General features: G+C 48.8%; 1 protein-coding gene across 29 annotated transcripts in view; it reads left to right on the plus strand.

Moving 5' to 3' along the window:
- The first annotated feature begins 288 nt into the window (after nucleotides 1-288).
- NRXN3 (neurexin 3) overlaps nucleotides 289-19,964 on the plus strand; it is a 1,504,430-nt gene continuing 1,484,754 nt past the window's right edge. For 22 of the 29 annotated variants that reach the window (XR_011432271.1, XR_011432272.1, XR_011432275.1 and 19 more), the window contains exon 1: nucleotides 289-607. The gene's annotated coding sequence lies outside the window, so the exon portion shown is untranslated. The remainder of the gene's footprint in view (nucleotides 608-19,964) is intronic. The other 7 variants (XR_011432274.1, XM_070250283.1, XM_070250285.1 and 4 more) reach the window with 1 other exon arrangement.

The raw sequence follows: 19,964 nt of genomic DNA on the forward strand, positions 1-19,964 counted from the left end.
GGCTTTGTCTACTGAAGCTGTAAATGAGGATTTTGTCTTTATTTTAATTCTTGCTCCAGTTCTGGCAAAGAACCTTCCCCAGGCTGAGGTGAGGGGAGAACTGAGCCCCTGGCTGCCTCTCAGTCTTAGGGGGCTGCAGAGTACCTCTCCCCGATGATATCTTCTCAGCTGTTTGCAAAACAGTCAGGGAGGAGGTGAAGCCCTGAGCCAGGCAGCCTGGCTGTCTCTTTAAATGCCGGGGTCTGTGTGGGAGAGGGAGGGGCCGGCTCTGGAGTGCGTGAAATTCCTGGGCTCCTCCAGCAGTCTCAGGCTCAGAGCTCAGCCCTACACATCTCCTCTCGCATGCAACTCACTGAGAGGGAGAGGCGAGCGTGTCCTCCTCTCTCCCAGCTGCCAGCATCTCGAGCCACCAAGGACCTGCTTTTCGCACCTCCAACACCCCCCTCCCTTCTTCCCCACCACTCCCTCTCAGAGAGAGAGAAAAAGAAAAGGAGAGAGAAAGATTCTGGAATTTGAACCTTCCCAAAGAGGAAACATACCCAGCAAACTCAGTTGATTAAACATCAAACAAACAAACAGATCCCAAATCTTCTGTTCAACGGGAAAGGTAAGATTTGGGGGGAAAGGAAGGCAGGCAGAATGTGAAACAACTCAAGGTTCTTGATCGTTCTGGGGAGAGGTTGCTCCTGAGAGGGTAGAAGTTTTCAGTTGGGAGCAACCAACCTAGATTTTTTTTTTTAATGCTGGATCTGAGAGCATCGGCTGACCGTGGGAATGGCTTTTCAACTGGCTTTCTCTTCCTTCAGTTTCTCCTGGAAGTTGGGTCCTTTTGCTCCAGATGTTGGAAAACTCAGAGAATGTTTTATCTTTTCTTTTTTTTTTTTCCTGTCTTTCCCCTATTTGCTTGGCTTGTTAGTCTGAAATGATGTGTGCCCATCATTTCATTTTGGGCAGGATACTTTTTTGGGCATTTTGTAGCCACTTTTCCCCTCATTATTTTTTGGGGGAAGGGGCTGGTTCAAATAAGAAAGAGAAGAAGAGACGCTCTGAGGATCACAAGAAGACAAAATTGAATTGAGACAGGGATTTCCTTAGCTGTTGAGGAATTGAGGTGTGTGTGTGAGTGTGGGTGGGTGTGAGTGTGTTTGAGTGTGATTTTTTTTTTTTTGGAGGGGGTGTGAGGAGGAGGTTCTTGAATCTGAAGATTCAGGTTTGGACTCCTGCTATCTTGTCGTGAAGGTGGGCACACTCGGAGAAGGTGAAAAGGGAGTGTATGTGAGTGTGTGTGTGTGCGCGTGCGTGTGTGCACTCCTGTTTGGATCCGTTACAGGGGAATCTTCCTCCTCTGCCTTCCATTTGTTTATATTAATGATTTAGTAGCAGGCTTGCTTGAAAACTTCCACTCTGTGTAAGCACTGTGGGTTTTGCAAGCTCTCAGTGACCTTAGCGGCTTGTTCGATGTATTTTTTTTCAAGGCATTGTGTTGTACCCAGAGTTTCGGCTCTTTCCCTCTCTCTTTTTTAACCACAAAACTTAACTGCTTTAGAAACATCATCCGGATGACAAGGAAAAAAATCTGTGCCCCCCACCCCCCATCCCTTCCTAGGCCAGTGATGTAATACCAACCTATGGGCTCGGCTGCTTTGCAGGTGACTTACCCTGTGACTACTTGTTAAAAAAAATAAATTTCTCCCTTCCTCCATTAAATGCCTTCCTCTTTTGATCTGGATGTAGAAATATCATCATGCAGTGAAAAAATTATATTTTTGCAAACCATTTTTGGGGTTTAGGTAAGGCAGGATTCCTCTCCCCTGATCATTATTTAAAAATATGTTTTTTTAATGCAAAGGTCAGAGATCATCCAGAGGTAGCCTAGGATGGAGCAAGACACGGTCAGACCAAATAGAAGAGAAGAGCAGAGCTGTCCTCTCCCCGCTTCCTCCGGTCATTCCCGCTTGGGGAGATAGTTTTCTTTTACCACCAAAATCCAACCCACCGTTAATTCTTTCTCTGCCCTGGGTCCTGTGGATGGCCCTGGGAGAGAGAGGGGCACTCTTTGTCACACCTGGAGGACAGTGTAGTTTCGGGGGTCAGATGACCGTTTGCCTTTGTGATGAAGGTTCCAATGGAAATTTGAACTCCCAGCGCACTGGGTGACTCTGTACTCGGGATAGTGTATCTGGGGGCACCCGGAGGTTAGGTCTGGGGAGCCTGAAGAACTAGCCCTTTATGAATTTGCTGTTCTGGGTTGAGCCTCCCTTCATCATTCAAGGGCTTCTGCATCGCCTTTCAAGTTAAAATGGTCCCGCTGGTTATGATGGGCAAGTTTACCTAAGGGCTACTGGGTACGTGGTGGAAGGATGGAGGGGAGAGAGGCATAGCAAGGCTGGTATTTTTTTAATCTTCTGGCTTAATTTGCCTAAGTCATATTGGGGCAAACGATATTTCAGACGGGTGCTGGTTGTGCAGAGATATCCCTATTGTTTGAATTTTTTTTTTTTTTTTGGTTGGGGAGTGGAAAGTAAGGGCTCTTGGCCCATTTTCTGCAGCCCGGGGTTCATCCTGTGAGCCAGTCTTCCTTCTGGAAGAGGGGGAAAACGCTGGATGCTGGAAGTTCGCTATTAAAGTGAGCAACAGGGCTGGGTTAATTTTTTTAAGACAACCAGACTGCGCGAATGTCCTTTTCTGGAGCTTTCCGGCCCTTTCTAGTGAAATAATAATTTAAAAAAATTACCTCTTAAGATGAGGGGGCCAGAAATCAAAGGGATTCTAGATTTTGAGAGACAGCTACGTCTTTGCTTCTCTGGTAGCTCCCTATTATTCATTATTGGGGGTATGACGGGGTCTGGCCTCCTTTTTTGTTGATTTCTTTTTAATGCTGCGTTTCTACTGAATATGTTGGTGATCTGCTGCTTATATAAGGGAAGGGATGTATCGAGGTGGATTGATGCTTGGGGTTTGAGATCGGCTACTGAGATTGGGTGGCGGTTGGTGTGTTTGTCGATGTGCATGGTAGGAAGGTCTTTTCTTTTGGGTGGTGGGGGACAAGGGGATGGTGGGAAAATGGTACATGAGATGCTACAGCAAATGGGGACATGAGGGGAGACGGAGGTGAGGTCAGAAGTCACCGGTTTGCAGAATTTCTGTCCTGCATCCCCCTTTCTCTCGCTCCTTGGGAAAAAAAAAAATCCATTATCTCTAAAAACACATTATTCTTCAATTGGCCTTTTAGAGAAAAAAAGAGAGGGAGAGGAGGGGTTAATTTGGTGAGGGGGCTTGGTCGTAATTAGCCCACTGCTGCAAAACTGAGATAGAGAAATCCATCGGCACCAGCTTTGGGGGCACAGGGAGGCAGCGGAGAGATGGGGGTCGGGTTGTCAGTCGTGGATGAACAGTGGAGCGGTGGGGTTGGCGTTCGGGTATTGTGTGTGTTTGCGTCTCTGTGTGCGTGCAATTTTTTTCCACCCCACTACCAATCTCACCGTCCGTCCTCCCCCATTCTGCCATGCTCTTGCCTTCTATTTCCATATACCCCTCTCCCCATCCCATTTCCCCCTTCCCCCTTCCCTCTAGCCCTTTCCATCTCGATGAGAAAATTCTGATTCTGATGGCTCTGCGGCTCTTTTTTTTTTTTTTTTGCAACACAACAGTGGTGCGATGGCCTTTCCTATATGCCACACGGATGCAGCTTTCTGATAGGAGGGCTAAGTCGGCACATCTACACACGCACTTGCACACGCTCTTGCACACGCATTCTCTCTCACATGGACACAGGCAACCAAGGGCTCGATTTCGTTTGGTTTCCTTTCCCTCCATGGCTCTCCCCACCCCTACCTCCACCATGGCTCCTTTCCACCCATCCTCATACGGGGAATGCAGTAACGCTGTCCACATCTTCTCCCCACACGCTCTCTTCTTTCTTCTCGCCATTATTCTTTCTCGAAAGCTGTGGTGTGTCGCAGTTCATGGGATTAGCATGTTGGAGAGTCTTTGCGGGAGGGGACCTCATGAGAGGGGGGTTGAAATGGGGGTAGATGACATTAATGATTTTTTTGTGTGTGTGCCAAATAAGCACCCGGTGATAATGATCCAATTTAACCATCCGTGTAATATATGTTTGCCGCACATCAGAGGAAGGTTATATGGGGAAAGCAGAGTCTGGACTGGGTTACCTCTGGGGAGATGTGATGCCTGGACAGTAGAGACACAGACACCCACCCCCTCACATATATGTAAGCTCTCTCTCTCACACACACACACACACACACACACACACGCGCGGCGAACACACACAGCTCTGCTCAGTGGACTGTGTCAAGCCAGAGGGCACTGCAGAATATCCTAGTGTTGTCGTGGTTCGTTGGGAGAATGGAGTGATGTCTTTGTCCTACCCAGCTCTCGCTCTACGGATGTCGCCTGGTCTCGAAATTCTTGGTGGCCTTTGTGTTGCCTTTTGGGTGGGGGCTGGAGGGGTGTTTGTGTTTCGTCAAAGCCAGTGTGCCTCCAATGGACAACATGGGATTGTCAACACTGTGCGTGCACTTCAAGCGGGGGGCTGCCTGCCTGTAGGTGCTGCGTGAGTGTGTTTGTTGGACCTGTATGTCAGACTGGCTCTGGAGAGGTGTGGGGGTGACAGGGAAGGGAAGCTTACTTTCCCTCACTTCTGGGGGAGGAAGGCAAAAAGCGGAGGTGTTTAGTGGGGAAGAGAGGGCAATGGAGTTTTTGAGGTAGTCGTGAAGAGGGTGGAGGGGAGAAATCGCTCCCGTCTCCAGTGGGAAGCCTCCTATGAAATCCCCATGTCTCCCAAGCAAGCCCGTGGGCGGGTGTGCTCAGGGATGACTGGTGGGCGGATGCAGACTGAAGGGGGAGAAGGTGGGCGAAGTTGAGGGTTTTCCCTGACACCTCAGGAGCCCTGGGCAGAGCGCGGGAGGATGGCCCTGCTCTCCCCGGCATCAGCCACCCTTGGGCAGCTTGGCCTTGTTGGAGGTTGCAGCCCCAAGGAGCTGAAATCGCCCTCAGCTGGGATAGCAGCCCCAGCCCCGTGCTCTCCTGGGCTCCGGCTGCCTTAACTGCCAGACGCCATTTTCCTTTCTCCTTTGGCTGAAGGTGTGTCCCTCTTTATTAGCAATTATAAATGAAATTGGGAAGTATTTTGCCTAAAAGGAAAAAAAAATCCTCAGGGCAAAATGCGGATTGTCCTATGTTTCTGATGTCTCTCTCCCTTTCTGGGGCTGACCTTGAGGAGTTAGGGAGAAAGGGTTACGTCAATGCCAGAGAAAGGGGAGAAGTGGGGAATAGGAGGCCTCAGGGGCAAATTATTGTGCCAAACACAGAGAGGAGAATGCTCTTGGGATCCTGCGGCCACGTTCTCCTCATTTGACCCTTGTGTGTGGATGGGAGACTTGCAAAAGTGGACACATCCCTTCTAAAGCTCGCCACCTGGAAACGTGCCGGCCTGGTGCATCTGTTCCTGCTGTGGTCAGGCCCTGTCTCCCCCAAGCATGCACCTGCTGGGGGAAGAGCAGCCAGCCACGCTGCAGCTCTGACCCTTGAGGGCCAGCCCTGGTTGCTCTGCAGATGACAAAGTGCAGCGCTGTGGCTGGGCCAGCCACAGGTGGCAGTACTGGGCTTAGCCAGGGTGTGTGTGTGGGGCTGCTCCCAGCCCCTTCCTGCAGGTCTTTGCTGAGATGATGCCTCCTTAGAGAGGCCTTTTCTGACTTGGCTTTGTAAAATAGCCCCCTCACGCCAACCCCTGGCCACTTTCCAGTCCATTACTCTGCCTTTAATTCTAATCGGCTGGTCGCTACCTAATGCTACATTACATATTGAAGTGTTCAGGGGATCTTGTCTGTCTCGTCTCTGGAATGCAAGCTCCAGCAGGTCGGGACTTTGTTTTCGTCCATTGCAGTGTTCCCAGTGCCTAGGACATCTCCCGGCACACAGGAGGTGCTCAAGAAATATTTGCTGATCGGAGGAAAGGATTGTATGGGTTTGGTGTTTGGGTTCTCTTTTCTTCTCTAGCACCTTGGGGCCTCTCTTCTGGGAAGGCTGGACTGTGCCTCTGGCTGTCTGATCCCTGCCTGCAAGTCCCAGATCTGCTGGAGGAATTGAGAAGTGCTAAACTTTCCAGTTCAGTAGGAAGGTCTTCTCCATGCCTGGCTCAGAGTGACTCTGCCTTCTTCCTGGTCCCTCTAATGTTAGTAATTCTCATCATTGTAGTAGCGGTAGTCGTAGCGACATAGCTACCATTTTTGAGATACTTAATACATACCAAGTTCTGTACCAATTTTTTTTTTTTAACATTCAGTATCTCATTTAATGCTCCAAACGACTCACTGCAGTTTACTATTATTACCTGCCTTGGACGGAGGAGGAGCCTGAGACTTAGACTTACCTAAAGTAACTTAGTAAAATGGCGAATCAAGGATTTGAACTCAGAACTGTCTTATTCCAGAGCCCAAGTTCATGACCTTTGTTTTATACTGTTAGAGGTAAAAGGAAGATGAGCCGTAATCTTGTTCAGTTCCATCAAGTATAGGGTAGGAAAATTGAGGCCTAGAGAGATTAAGTAGCTTGTCCAAAGTCATTTGCTAAGTTTGATCCAGAGACAAAGCTGGAATCCAGGTTTTCTGGCTGCCCATTAGTGTTCTTTCCACATTGTCATGCTGCCTTGTGGGATGTGGGCCCTCTCTCAAAGGGGATTGTGCTCCTGGCTGCCTGAGGTCCCCTCTTAGTTCTCCTTCCTCCATCAGAGGGGAGTGGAATTTTGGTGAGGTGGGTGGGAGTGCCTCTAATGAGGGCAGACTTGACTCCTGAAGAGCTGGAGGGAGACCGGAGAACACTGGTGGGCTGTACTCCAAGGTCTCTGGAGTCACTGGCTGCTGCTTAAGGTCACCCTCTGAATGTCCTGGAGGAAGAAACCCCAGTGGGGTGCTCCAGGTTCTCAATCCCACATTACCCTGCCTGTCAAGGTTATTCTTAGATGCAATGGGGGCTCCATTCAGAGATCCAAGCACCTGATGTATGGATCCTGATGACCTGGGAGCTTGGGTGCTTCCCTCAGACTGGCTTAGCCCTTGTTTCTCCAGAAAGGGAGGTGGGGGCCCAGATACTGGCCTCAGTGTGTTTCATTTCTGTTTCCAGAGGCTGGCTGGGGAGTGTGATATCACGAAATGTAGGTGAAGTGCTCATGCCAGTCCTTCTGCTCCACCTGGAGGGTTGGCCTTGACCTTGAATCAAGAGGGGTTAGACATCCTAGCCAAGCATGTGTGTGTGTGTGTGTGTGTGTGTGTGTCTGTTTTGTGCAGGTCAGGGTGGTGGGGGAAGGGGGGATAGAGTAAAGTGGATTCTGGGGACCAGGGAAGCCTTACCTTTTGCTAGGACCTTGAGACAGGGCAGGAAGCCATTTCTATGTGACCTTGAGATGGGGTGACTGGATGCCCTGGTTTGTAGAGACAGTTCCCATTGAGGCCTTTGTTCTAGTGTAATTATTAACTCTCAGAAGTGTCCTGGTTTGGATGATAAAATATATGGTCACCCTTCAGTGAGATGCTATCACCCACTTTCTGTTAATGAGTAAGGAGATGAAAGGGGCATGTCTGAGAGGTAATCCAATTTTAGGGCAAGAAGGTGGCTGGGCATAGAGCCTTCCCCAGAGAGACTTCCACTTGTCCCCCATTTCTAAAGGATTAAGACCTGAATCTTCTGACTAGTCCTCCTACCAACATGACTACTACTACTAACCTAACTACTCTTACTACAACTACTTTACTAGCCGACATCTGAGTCCTGACTATGTGCCAGACACTATGCTAAGCACTTGACATCCATTATCTCACTAAATCTTCCTACAGCCCTATGAGGTAGGTACTATTATCATCTCTGTCTTACAGAAAAGAACCTGAGGCCTAAAGAGGTTAAATAACACGTCCAAGGTCACGCAGGTAGGAAGTGGTGAGGTCTTGATTCAAACCCAGTGGGCCTGGTTCTGAAGCCTCTGGTCTTAAGTACTATGTCACACCACCTCCATGGGCCTGTCCTCTGGTCCCCCAGTCTGGGAACTTGACACTAAGAGCTGACCCACTTTCTGGGCAGTCTAGCTCACAACTCTGGGACCTGCTGAAGATGTTGCTGCCAGTCAGAGGTACTTCCGGCTGAGGGACAGGAAGCTGTGGGCTCAGCAGTGGTGCTGCTGGCCATCTTTTTGATGGCACTTTGGAAAGTCTGTTTCCTGTGGGATCTCTGTTACCTTCTTCCCTGCTTCAGGTTCCTTGTCAGAGGAGGGAGTGTAGGTTGTTTCGGATCGTGGTGGGTGCGCTGAAGGCAGAGAACCTGAAACCTATCTATCTCTGCTTTGCTCTGTGGCCCTGATCCCTGATGGGCCCACACTCCCCATGGCCCTTGCAGTAGGGCTGGCCCTCAGTGGGGGGTTCCAGTGAATGGACAGTCCTCTAGCACCTGCCGTTAGCAGAGCATTGTGTTTTGCCATATTTCCTTTAGATGGATAGTGTCCTCATTTGTCTAACAAGGAAACCGGTGGTCAGAGGTTGAATAGCTTGTCTAGGACCACACTTTGAGAAATAGCAGACCTTGGATCCAAGCTTGGGTCTGACTCCAGAATTCATGCTGTTTCCTAAATCCTTGTACTGCCCTCCACCCTGAACCCTGGAAAAGAGGGAGTGGGAGCTGGAGCATCTAAAATGGAGATTAGAAGAGGAAATTCCCCAGGGGGAGGTCTTCAGACCATCTCCTGAGGTCTGAGGGTTGGAGAGAGTATTTTGAGCTCATTATCCTGGTTAGCCACCCCTGAGTTGCCTCCCTTTCTCCAGCGGGTGCAAGACAGCTTCTGACCTCTCAGTTGGACAAGTGCTGGTTCTATCTGGAGAGGAGGTGGGAGATGGGCCCATCCACAGCTTCACGGCTGGAGGCTGAGGGCTTCCTGAAGGAGATGCCACTTTCTCCACTTGAGCAGTGATATAGGTACTGACACCAAATTTCCCCTTTTTCCCCCTGTATCTGTGTCGTAGGGTCAAGGTTAAGAAGGGATGTGTGGTCTCTCTGCCTAGAGACAAGGAGGAAGGATACACAGAGGGAAAATGCTAGGATCCCCCAGGCTGGAGGACTCTGGGGAGAACAGGAGAACTTTTTCTTGGTTGAGAAGCAGGGAACAAGAGAAGAGCGTTTTTCTGACTGAGGGGATGGTCTGCGGCCCCCAAGCTGAGCTGCATTAGCTTCATTGCAGTCCCATTGAAGACTGTGTTTATTTTTCCAATAATGTGTTAATTAAACATCGATTTCCGGGTGGAAGAAAGGGAATTGGATTGCTAGAGCTAAATGGAGTGAGGAGGATGGGGAGCTGGTGAGAGGGGCCCCAAGCTGGAGTCAGCATTCTTCAGCATCGCCCCAGGAGGGGCAGAGGGGAGGCGGGGCTGCCTCTTCCCCTGGCTCCAAATTGGGAATTGCCACCTCCCCATGAGCCTTTAGGAGGCATCTTTTCTACCCCTTGGCTGCCAGGGTGGATACAGAGGGCTTTGCTGAACCTCAGTTCAAGGGGGAGAAACAATTGTTCCTCACCTTCCCCAGCATCTTTGATTTATTGAGTGCCCCTGTGCCAGACTTTGTGTTGGCATTCTACATAGGTTAGCTCGTTGGTTTTTAAAAGAAACATGGAGGCAGTGCTTTCATACCCCTACTTTGGAGATGAGGAAACTGAGGCTCAGAGAAATTAAGGAGCATGTTCAAGAGCAAAGAATTGACAAAGGTTGGCAAGAAAAGGAGCCCTAGAGGAGTAGAAAGTATCTGAGGTCGGCAGAACAGCCACCAAGGGTCCAAGCCACTCTAAAGGAAAAAAAGAAGAGAACGAAGCATCTAGTAAGCAACAGAAAGAACCGTTTGGGATATCGTCAGCTAAGATGGATTGAGTCTTTATTATGTGCCAGCAACTGTGTTAGCTGGTTTGCACATAAAACTCTAAGGATTCAGTGAATAATTGTTAGGGAATGTTATTTCCATTTTACAGGTGAGGAAAGTGGGGCTTGAGGAGGTTGACTAACTTGCCTGCAGTTGCGCGGTTGCTAAATGGTGGAGCTGGGATAAAACTTCAGTAAAGACGACTTGGGCATCTCTTTACAGCTGTGTTCTACTGTCTCACACCACTGAGGACATGGACACCTGCTCAGCAAGTCACCTATAACTTCTAGAAGATACAGACTTGGGGCTTCTGACCAGATTCTGTGCCCCAGACATCTCAGGGTCTTACAATGTGAACCCCATTGTCCCTCCCTCTCTCAGCCCGCAGCAGCTCAGGCTGAGCCTCTGGTGGAGCGAAGGCTGTGCTGGGGTGCTTGTGGTGGTTGGCGCCTGCACTTGGGGGCTGGGAGCTGGGTGATGAGGGTAAGTTAGAGCAGCAGTTCTCAAACTTTGCTGCATGTTAGAATCACGATATTAAAATCTCCAACCCACACTGTGCTTCATACAGTTCAATCAGAATCTTTACGGATAAGACCGCAGCATCAGTATATTTTAAAGCTCCCGAGGTGATTCTACCAGGCTTGCAAACCAGTGGTTCAGAACAGCCTCTGCTGCAAGCAGGTGTTGGCAGGCTAGACCAGCTTCGGTTTCCAGAGTCAGGTTAGAAGTGCGGAGGTAATTGGTTATACACACCTAATATCCAAGGGGGCGAAGCTTATATTGATCAGTTTTCTTCTCATTAGAATAGCAGCTTTCAGACTCTGGTATGCATCAAAATGTCTGGGGAGCTCTTTGAAATGTATATCCTCAGGTCCCCCTGTAGATCTGATTTAGGAGTCCTAGGGTGGGGTCTGGGAATCTGCATTAAAAGCAAGCACTTTCTGTGGCTGGATGAGGTCGTGATATCCCGGGCCAGCCCCAGAGCCCACTTTGTTCCATGCACATATGTGAAGTGCTCTCTCTTTGGAGGGGTGGAAGAGTGAGGACAGAGACTGGTCTGTCACTCTGGGAGGTTTGGCCTTCTTTGCTCAGGGGTGGCTGTCCACTGGTGACACAAGACAGTGGTCCCCCTGGCCTGGGTCCCTGCTGCCTGCTCCAGGGTCTTGTTTAGTGCCTTGTGTGCGGGCAGCCCTGCGGGAGCAGAGGATGATCCCAGTCTGGAAATTCAGCAGGCTCCTTTCTCAGGTTTAAAAAAATCAGAGTACATCTCTGCACAACTTGAGTGTTCGGAAGTCTGTCAGCAGCAACCGTCCTGAGTCTTCCCTGGGGATGGGCAAAACAGCTTCTCTGGGGCTCATTTTAAACTTTTCTTCTAAAGCTGTCAAAAAATAGAGAATAGTTGGAGACTCGCAGAGCTGGAAGGGACCTTGGTGATCATCCATGCCAACACTAATATACGATTCTTTTATTCATGCATTTATTCATCCCACAGATATTCATTGAACACCTACTATGTCCGGGCATTGTGCCAGGTGCTGGGAATACAGCCACAATCAAGAGAGACACTCGGTTTATCCCTCATGGAACTTACACTTGGGTGATGGGGCAAATATTAAACGACACAAAGAAATATGTAAGTGATGAGGAGTGCTTTGAAGGAAAAGTACTGGGGGCTCTGAGAATTATGGAGACCTAATTTAGGATGCTAGGGCCAGGGGGAAAATGAGAGCTGAAATTGATCAAGTGCTCCATATATGCAGCCCCTATTGTGAGAATTTCATGTATGTCACCTCACTTAATCCTCGCAATGAATCTTGGAGGGAGGTACTATTATTACGTCATAACCTTGTTGCAGATGAGGAAACAGGCATGGAGAGGTGCCCCAGCTGGGACAAAAACAGGTCTCTCTGAGCATCCTCCCCCCCTAACATCCCACCTCAGAGTGGGAGGGTGGCTTGGAAGAACTGGTCTTTGTTCTGAGAGCTGAAGGGTGGGGTGAGGGTGAGGAAAGGCCAGAGGAGTTAAGAAAATGCTGACGGTCTTGGCCACATCTGGAACTCTTAGATGCCAAGCTATGTGTGAAATGCCTTACCAAAATTATCTCACCGGATCCCCAAAACAAGTGGGAAATGTAGGAATCCTTATCCCCTTTTTACAGGCGGGGAAACTAAGGCTTTGAGAGGTTAAGTTCACAAACAGTGGATATGCTGAATCCTGCCCTGTCTGGGCTGCTCGGACCTCACCTGTTGGGTAGTGCTAATCACAAGTAGTGGGTGACAACGGGGTTCTCCCAGAGCCCACAGGCCTGCTTGGTCTGAGGCAGGAAAACCCAGAGGAAGGTGAACAAAAGGCCTCTTTGGGGCATGGCTGCCCCTCTGTGCTATAAGCAGTTGCCATTTTTCTTCCTTCTGGCGAGAACCATCAGGCCAACCTTCTTCTAGATCTGCTGAGCGAGGACCCCACAGCGAATGCTTGCCCTCTGTCGCCTCTTCACTCCCCGACCTTTCAGCCCCGCCTGTTGCTCATGAGTGAGATGCTTGTCAACTGCGGTTCCATTCCTCCTTCTCTGCCTCCCTGAACACCCTCCCTGCGTCTTCACCTGCGGTCTCCTCTGCCTTTGAGTTGTGTGGTCCCCTTGCCCGCCTTGAGCTGATCTGCACCGAGCAGATGTGAGTCGAGGTGGGAAGGACAGGGACTCAGGTCATGGACTTGGTTTAGAGCCATGAGAGAGAGGTAGGAAGATGTGAGAAGAGAAGGGCGATGTGTTAAGGGGGCATTGAGAAAACATTACATTCCTAAAGCGTGCCAGGACTTGAGAGTTCATTTCTTCAACATCTTCTCCCTGACCTGCTCATGTAGACAAGTGCCCCATGAGATGGAGCTTCTCTATGCTCTGCCTGGATTCTTTTCCAGGCAGGATGTTTGGTTGACAGAATGGTTCTAGTAAGGGGTTGGGGGGGGGGGGGGGATGCCAAAAGTGGGCGGGTTAGCCTTTGGTCTGCTTTTCTCCAGGTCTTGGAGTAGTGGGGGCTGCCTCATTACTGGGTTCTGACTCTGATGAGGCTAACACTTGAAGGCAATCACTTGACTTTGTGGAATTCTGGAATCAAGACAGAGAAGAGAAGGCTGGGAAGCTTTCTCTGAGAAGGGGCAGGCTGTGTGGGAGGTAAGAAGGTTGGCTTGTGTGTGGGTTGTGGCGTTTGGATGACAGTCACTCTTTCTTTTTTTGCATGTGTGCTTTTTTTTTTTTTTTTACAACAATTAACTCCTTATAAAAGTGACTTAAAGATTTTCTTCTTACCAAATAATATATGTTCATTATAGAACATTTAGAAAACACCAAAAAAAACAAAGTCTCCTGTAAGTCCCCGATCTGGAAATAACCCAAGGGGAAATTTTGATATCTGTCCTTCCAGCTTAATTTCTTTTTTTTTTTGAGGAAGAGTATCCCTGAGCTAACTGCTGCCAATCCTTCTCTTTTTGCTGAGGAAGACTGGCCTTGAGCTAACATCCATGCCCGTCTTCCTCTGCTTTATATGTGGGACGCCTACCACAGCATGCCTTGTGCCAAGCAGTTCCCTGTCTGCATCCAGGATCCGAACCAGCGTACCCCAGGCTGCCGAGAAGCGGAACGTGCGAACTTAACCGCTGCACCACTGGGCTGGCCCGCCCGCTTAATTTCTAAGCATCCGCAATCAGAGTGTGCTATTTTGTTTTTAAAGGAGTTCATTACTCATCTAAAAAGTACCAATTGAGCACCTACTCTGTGCCAGGCACTGAAGTCACATTTTAGAAGTTGTCACACTGGCTGGATTTTTCACTTAAAGATGCATCATGAGCATTTTTCCACAGCAGCCACTTGTGCCGCTGAGCTTCCAGGTTTAGATTTTGGGAGTAATGAGGCAGTTGGCAAATTTTGGCATCTTAGGTCTTATGTCTTAAGAAGGAAGGGAGGATTGCTGAGCCTCTCTCTCCTTGGCACCCAAGGCAGATGCCGCACTGGACTCCTTGGGAGAAAATGTGTCCCTTTACCTAGGAAATAAGGAAGGGACAGAAGAAGGTTTGGAGGGTGGGGAAAATTCCTACCCTTTATTTAGTGGTAGAGTGTGGGATTTCTCCAAGTGAGGGGTTTGGAAAGGAGAGATCTCATTCTCTTATACAGAATCTTAGCATCTTAGAGAGTGGTGGAACCTCAGAGTATGGCTAGTTCATCATCTTCAATGTAGAGATGAGGGCCAGGAGCAGTTAAATGACTTTCCCAAGGACATGCGGGATTTATGGCAGAGATGGGAATGGATCTTGGGGAGCTGAGCTAGGGAGAGTTGCATGATGATGGTTGGGGGTGGATTTGATAGAAGTGGTACAGAGCCTATTCTGGGTGGATGGAAGGACTCCAGTGGCCTTGCTTGAGTTTGGATACTGTGTTTAAAGGAAATTTGCAGTACAGATCTGATTTGCTGATCCCCTACTGATCTCCAACTCCATTCCTTATCCACAGTGTACCCCAAGCCTCAAATGCACATCTGTGGTTCCATGGAACCCTGGGGGTGAGAGAGAGGAATGCCAACACTACTCACAGACCAAGTTGGCCCAGTGTGGGTTTCCACAAATTCAGTTCTCCTAATATCTACTGGGCATTTCCTTTGCCTGGGGCATTGTGTTTAATACTAGGGATACAGAGAAGAGTAATGGTTGATGTTCTCGAGTGGAGGGCATTATGAATGTATGCGATCACAGCAGGAGGCCTGGATCCAGGATAGGAAGGACCACGGGGGTTTCCAACGAGGGGGTGGGGTTTCCATAGAGGAGAAACTTACTTCCTGCCAGGGAAGGGAGGGTGAGGAAGGCTTCCTCGAGGAGGTGGGATTTGTAAAGAATGACAGCAGCAGATTGGGGAGGACTAGGGACGACAGGCCAAGGAAATGGCACAAGGAAAGGAAAGGAAAGAAAATGAAGACTTGCCCCTGATACACAGGAAATTGACCTTTCAGCACATGGGTGGAGGGCTGAGTGAGAGATGGGGTTGGAGAGGTATGTTCCGGCTAGTTTTCAAAGAACCTGGAATGGTAGGTGCTTCAGTTAGGATGATTCCTATCATGGGAATCCCATTTCAGTCTGGCTTCACCATAGAGGGAATCTGGGGGGATGGAGTTTATGTAACTAAAATTTTACAGAATGGACCTCAGCTGTGGTTCAGTCTAGGAGTGTCCAATAGTCTTGGGGTCTCAGACTGACTCTGCCCATGGTAGTAAAATGGCTGCAGCTCTGGAGCTCATGCCAACGCCTCAGCCTTAAGAGCTAGAACAAATTTCTCTTCCCCCAGCCATTGAACAAAAATCTTAGGCTTCATTTTGGTTGGACCAGTTTAGGTCACATGCTCCTCTCTGAACCAGTCACAATGGGATGCCCCTGGAGCTGGGGGTGGAGTCAACCCACCCAACCACCTGGCTGCTTCACCATGGGTGGGGTCTGGCATGGATGCTGGAAGCTGTAGGATAGTGGACAGAGGCATTTGGACTTAAGTCTGTGTGTCCTGGGAACATGGGATAAATTAGGTGGCAGGTGGCTTGTTCACATTTGTTATAGGAGCAGAACTCTGGAGGGGGAATGGAGAAATCAGTCACTTTGGCAGAATTAAGGGCAGGGAGGACACTGCCTGACTGACACTGGCTCTACGGGACCATTGAGCCAAGTCCAGAATGTGGTCCATGTGGGCACATCTGACTCATCCTGGCACAGGGGCAGGAAGGAGGGAACGCAGAGCAAGAGAGTAACTACGAAGGACCAAGCCAGTCTTCACCTGTCAACATTGTTCTCCTGCGGTTTTTGTTTTTTCAGAGACAAGGGGCTACGAATCTTTCAGGGAAGCCTGAGGGTTGGTGCTTCTCGTAAAATACTTCAGAAGGGCCGTCTGATTTCCTGGGCAGCGCCTGAGGTGCAGGAACCTGAGTTCATGCTTTATGGATTTGGGTTTTTTATTCTTTTTGTAGTACATACGTGCACAGCTCCTCCAGGATCAGCTATGATTGATAGGTGCCTTCGCAACATCACCATTTCCTTAGGCATCTGATGGCTTCAGAATTGCTGTGCTGGTTTCCGTTTGTATTTAGCTCTCCCTTGCTGGACCGTGACGTGCTATGGACTGTGCTTGGAGAATTAATTTGCTTTATGCCTTGAAGTCAATAGGATGCTTTTTGTTTCTGTTCCCTAAAATGGAGGTAGGAGCCTTTTTACTAGGGGATCCTTGCCCTCAGCTGGCAAAAGGGGGCTTTTCTGATTTGGAGATTTCTTTCCTGTGCGTGCATCTCTTTAAGTAGCTGAAAATTGGGCTAAAGGGATAAAGGGCACAGGCTAGTGGTGGGAGCATGGTGCTCTCAGGTTTCAGGATGGTCCAGCTGCTCTGAGCTGGCTTTTGGGTGAGCCCTTGCTTGGGGCAAAAAAGCTGCGGTTAAACATTAGCTTTGTCCTTCATAGCCATATGGCCTTGGACACTTGGTTTTTACATTTCAGAGAACAGCTATGGAGGACCTGCTGAGTTCCGGGACTGCCTGGGACGTGTGACTGTTTCTTATTTTGCAGTAGCCCTGAGGTAGTGGTGAGAGTGGAGCTCTAAGGTACTGAGGGGCTGCTTTGTGCAAACACCGTGCCTGAGCTGTTCACGTGCTGTCCAGATCCTCATGGTGGCCCATGAGGCTGGTAGCACTGTCTTCACTTTATATATGAGATCAAAGAAAGCTCAGAGAGGTTAAGTAATTTGCCTAAGGCCTCTCAGCAAGTAGATGAGGTGTAAATTCAGTAGTTTCTGGCTTCAGAGCCTGCATGGGTCTGGGGATGTGGTGGGAAAAGCAGGAGCTTTGGGGTCACACAAGCAGACTTAAGGTAACTCCCTGCTTGTTATTTACTAGCTAAGTGATTACTTCACCTCCTGAGCCTGAATGCCATTATCTATAAATCAGAGGTACTAACATCATCTTTATAGTTGAGGAAGGCTCAGAATCAAGTGACTTGTCCAAGGTCATCTAACTAATAGTCGGTATAGCTGTGTGGTATGATAGCAGCTCACACTCTGTTCCACTCTGCATACCACTTTGTGGTTCTGCCTGGTGTGTAGGAGCCATGGCCACAATAATAATGATGGTGGTAATCATTATTTTGTATTGATCAGATTCTACTAATAGGAAGCTTCTGCTTCTGGTGCTGGAGGCAAGGAGATTTTATTTTCATCTTTCTCTTTCCCTCCTAATACCTCTACCAGGTTTTCTTGGGAATAGGAGTTGAAGAAATGGGACTAGGGCTAAGTGGAAAGATGAGCTGTCAGGATCTCAGGGTTTTGGGGTTGTGCGGGAGGTCAAGGCAGGAGGTGAGAGAAATCATCAGATGGCTGAGTGGAACACGCTAGAATCTTTCATGTGTGCTGTGGAGGAAGGGGAGTCCCTAGATGGAGATGGGGAACTGGGCTCCCTGCGTGTCTTGGGGCTTTTCGTAGACTACCCCATAGGGAGCCCCCGTGTGCCATGTGACTGTGCTCTCCACACCCCTGTAGGGTTGGTATTGTCACCCTCATTTTAGAGAGGGAGGAATAGGATGGAGGGATTAAACTGCTCTTGGCTGCCCAGCCAGTGAGTGTCAGAACCAGGATTCAAAAGGGGACTGCAGGGTCTTTTCCACTATAGAATATCCATGTTTAGAAAAAACTTGCCCTTTCTACATATTTCACAGACTCTTAAAAGATTCTGGTTTAACTCTCTTTCATCCTCTGACAGTTGAAACTGAGGTTTGAGGTCAAATGATTTGACCAAGGTCCCACAGGGGGAGGAGCCATCTGAGGTCAAGGTCACGGGATCTGAAACTCATGGTTACCTCCCAAATGTAGAGCAGACACCTGGAGTGCCTGCCCAGGCAAGATCTGATGGGGCATCAGGGCTGCGATCCTACAGGCTGGCGTTTAGAGCCTGATTTCAGGTCCCTGGGAGGACTGGGGACAAATCAGGAGCTAAGGCAGAGGCTCATGCATGAGAGCTAGACAGTCACTTTGGGGCCTGGGTGCCTTGGATGCTCAGACAAGAACGATTGCAGATCTTGTCAGTACATGGGCTCAGCTTCCTGAATGGGGAAGGTGCAGGCTGCCATGCTCATTGAGTTATTGGTTGTGTGGTTATTATAATCTGAATGTCTTAAGGCTTGATACATGGGCTCTGGAATCAGATCAACCCAGATGTGAATGTGGGTGAGTCTGTTCTGAGTGTGCAAACTTTGGGCAAGTTCCTTCCCCTCTTCAGAGTCTCAGATTCGTCATTTACAAAACAAGAGTAAAGTCACACCCACCCCACAGATTGGTTGGGAACATTAAATAAAGAATTTTGGGGAAACTACCTAGTTTAGTGCGCTCAGAATTGTACGTGTGTCTGGCCTGGACCTCTCACTTGAACTCAAATTTGCATATCCACCTGCTTGGTCATCATCTTTACCTGCTTGTCTAATACTAGTTTGACTCAGATTTTACGTGCTTTAACATCTTTTAATTTTACCTCCTGCCCTCATCTGCTCCAACCAGTCTTCCCCATTTTAGAAGCAGGCAACTCCATCCTCCTAGATGCTCATACCTACACTTAGAGTTGTTTTTGATTCCTTTCTTGCTCTCACATCCCACTTTCGGTCTATCTGCAAAGCCTGTAGGCTCTCCCTTAAAAACTGGACGCACACTATGACCATACTTCCTATCCCTGTGGTTCAAGCCGCCACCACCACCTCTTGCCTGGATTATTGCAGTGTCCTCCTTACTGGACTCCTGCTTCCGCTGTTGACTCCATGCATTTTTTCCCCTCCACATAGCAGGCTAGAATGATCCTTTAAAATGAAAGCCAGATTATGTCACTCTGCTCAAAACTCTCCAGTGGCTTCTCATGCCACTCAGCATGAGCCCCATGGTTCTCACTCTGCCAGATCTGATCCCAGCATCTTTCTGCCCTCCTCTCCCTCCACTGTACTTGCTCGCACTGCTCCAGTCACTCTGGCTTCCTCGCTGCTCCTTGAACTCACTAAGCCCAGTCCAACCTCCAAAGCCTTTGTCCGGGCTGTTTCCCTTCCTCTGGTCTCTGCACAAATGAACCTCCTTGGGCAAGCCTTTCTCAACTACTCTTTGCAGAACAGAACTTGCCTCCCCAGCACTCTCATCCCTACTGAATTTTCAGTGCACCTAACACCCTCTGACATGTTACGTATGTGTTTATTTTGCTTATTGTCTGTGCCGAATAGGACCTCATCACCCTGAGGGCTGGCGGGGACTTTGTTTTGTTCACACATGGCACCATGCACATGGTGAGCACTCAGGGAACACCTGTTGGATGAATGAATTCCTCTCCTTCCCGCTTCCACAATTCAGGCTCCTTGTTACACGGGGCCACTACTTGCCTAGTTCTTGAGGGTCAAATGGGAATGTATCATCATCCTCAGTTCTCTTTCATGAACTGCTTTCTAGAGACAAGGCCTGAGACTTTCTGAAATAGCTTTACATTTTTTTCGCATTTTAAAAAGGAATACATGTGCCATGTACAATGCGAAAACAAACAAACTAACGAAACCCCCAAAATTCAGTAAATAGAGAAATACGTACAGAAGAAAATGAAGATCACCTGGAATCCCACCTCCTAGAAAGAACCACTGCTACCATCTAGATGCCCACCCTTCAGGCTTTCCTCTAAGTAACAGGTGGGATGAATTGGGAGGAGCATTCTACAAATGAAGGGTGTTTTGAAGGAAAATGGTGACAAATGACAACCAGCAGTGTTGAAGGGTGTGACTAGGAATTGGAAGAATTTGGCCTCCGTCAGTGACTCTCTTAGATGTATTAACAAGCCAGTCTGTTTCTAACCAGATAAGGTCTCATATAGGGAACATAGAGACACCTCAGGAAAGGTAGAAGGGAAATTCGTTTTCCCCTTCTTTTGCTTGTTTCTCAAACCATCTACTTGGATGGAGCTTTCTTTAAGGCCCTGAGAAATGTGTGTTTCAGTTCAAGCAAATTCATAGCTGTCAGGGTGTGTGGGGCTGGGTCA

This window comes from Equus caballus, chromosome 24 (genome assembly GCF_041296265.1).
Source record: "Equus caballus isolate H_3958 breed thoroughbred chromosome 24, TB-T2T, whole genome shotgun sequence".
Classification (NCBI taxonomy): domain Eukaryota; kingdom Metazoa; phylum Chordata; class Mammalia; order Perissodactyla; family Equidae; genus Equus; species Equus caballus.